Here is a 2,538-nt window from a genome sequence, read left to right on the forward strand (position 1 = left end):
GGAGAAAATGAGGAAAAAAAAAAAAAAATAAAAAATAAAGAGGCTTCGTTTTGCCGAGGTGGAGGAGAAATGGCTGCGTGCCAGAAAACCCAACGGTCTTGGTGCCCTCGCCATGGTCACCAAAGCTCTCCGCATACCCAAACCGGGCAGGACATCAGGGTCCATCACTCTCCCCTTGCAAAAATTGGCGTTGCCAGTAGCTGCTGAGGCGTAAGGTTCCTGCTGGAGTCGATGGACCCCAAAAAGTGCTGTTCTTCCTCGACAGAAAACTATTTTTTTTCCCCTCTGCGCTGCGATTAGCCAGGGGAACGGCATCCCGCCGCACACGCCCCAGAAAACCCCCTGTCGCCCTCAAATTGATCATTTATCCCCCCCAAAAAAAATTCAATGTACAGGGAAAGCTAACAGTTTGCACCCCTGGGAGCTCTGCTCTGTGGGCGGCTGCCCCAAAATCGGGGGGGCAGCCCCCAAAACTAGGGCGCGGGGGAGATTTTGGGATGCTGCCCTACATCCTTCTCCCTGGAGGAACTCCAGAGGATAGAACAGGGGAGTACTATCATACTGGGGGACCCCTGAAGGGTTGGGGGGACCCCCCTGAAGGCCAACCAGGTACTGGCCACCCAAGTGTGGATCCCCCCCCAAAACCAACCCATCGCCCTAAAACCACCTTTCCACCACCCAGCGCTGCTACAGCCGCTGGTTAATGGGTGGAAAAAAAAATGGGGAAAAAAAAAGAAAAAAAAAAGAAAAAAAAAAAAGAAAAAAAGAAAAAAAAAAGTGCTCCAGATCCTGATCTCTGCAGGGCAGGGTGAATCCTGACCGGGGGCGGGTGGAGAAGCGGAAAAATAGGTGGAAAGAGGCGCTAAAAGCCAGGCTTATCGGCTCCACCAGAGGATAAAGGCACAGGAGGAGAGCGAAGGAGCTAAATTTACCCTGGTGAGGAAGGAGAAGGCAGAGAAGCGACTATAAATACCTTCAAGGTAAAGAATGCAAATGAAGAGGGAATTATTCGAGCTGGCACAAGCTGTTTCCCCACCCCGGGGCCAAGGGAGGAGAGTGATGGAGCAAACCCCAATGCCCAGCGGCCACCCCGGAGCAGCCGGTGCCAGTCGCTTCCCCGGGGAATGATGCCCGGAGCCAGGGTGGGTGAGTTTGCCATTAAGAAAGGAAAACAGAAATTCAATTAAATACATTAAAACTGTTGGCTCCGCGTGCTGGTCTTTCATCCAGGAGGATCGGTTGCTCCGGCTGGCGTTGGTTTGTACGGGTATTGCCCTGGCATCACCCCAAAACGGTACCCGACGGCCGCGCCGTGCCAGCGGGATGCTCTCGCCCCCGAAGAGCGGCACCGCTCCGAGGCTTCCCCCAAATCCAAGGGAGTTTTTTTTAGGGGGGAAGCAAACCCCAGATTTGGGGACGTTTAGGAGTTTGCCACGGTGTTGGCTGGGCGCTGGTGAGCCGGGAGGAGGGATGCTCCACCGGGATGAAGCCACCTGCTCTCCCCAACACCAGCTCACCGGAGGGAAGTAGCGGATCGTGGCATCACCCGTAACTGGTTTAAATCCAGTGGGACACGCACATCATCCCCTTTCCACCCCATCCCCCATTGCGCCATGGTGGCTCATCCATCCTGCTGGCAAGAAGCATCGAAGAACCTGGTGCGGTGCCAGCAGGATGGGAGCCCGGCAGCCGGCACGGCACCGGCGTTTCTCCCAGGGTTTCCCGGCGTGCTGTCAAAAAGCGAGGAGTTACCCCAAAACGTGTCACCCCGCTGCAGGGAAATGAAAATACACGGCAGAGCTGGTAGGGGACAAGCTGGGACAGACGGCAGCCCCGTGGGTCTGGCGGGGTAAAGCCATCGTGGAGTTTCCCCTTTTTCCTCGCAGCCGCATCTCAGCTGGGCTGGAGACCCCGGCACATCCCCGAGCCAAGGGGGATCCGTCCGGGCAAGAATGGGGGAAAAAAACCAAACAAAAAACCCCCACAAACACACCAAAACCGGGTTTATTTTAAAAAAATATTTTAAAAAAATTCTGGGGGTGTGCGTGGGACAGAATCTGGCATCCCACTGGGAGCTGCTGCCTCCTTTCCCTGGTGGCAGAGCTCAGCATCCCCTTGGCACGGTGCTCAGCCCAAACCTTTGCTCACCGAAACGTGTCTCGCCGTGGCCGGGCCAAACCCCCCACGCTGGGAATGACGCCAAATCCCCCACCCCAGCATCGCGCTCAGCATCACCCACCAGCACCCCAAACCCCACCAGCACCAGCCAGCGCAGACGGGGGATGGGGACACACCACGCCAGTGCCATGTCCCCCACCCTGCTCACAAAAAAAAAAACAAACAAACAAAAAAAACCCACCAGATTTTTTTGGGGAAGTTTTCCCTTTTATCCTTCCCAAAACATGGATGCATCTCTCTGCCATGCCAGCGGCGCTCCCTAAAAACCCAATATTCTCCCTCAAAACCCGCTTGGGTGTTTTTAAGCTCACCGGGATGGGGGGGGGGGGGGGGGGGGGGGAAGGGGGAGATTTTTTTTTT

The sequence above is a fragment of the Falco naumanni genome, chromosome 13 (genome assembly GCF_017639655.2).
Source record: "Falco naumanni isolate bFalNau1 chromosome 13, bFalNau1.pat, whole genome shotgun sequence".
NCBI classification, from domain to species: domain Eukaryota; kingdom Metazoa; phylum Chordata; class Aves; order Falconiformes; family Falconidae; genus Falco; species Falco naumanni.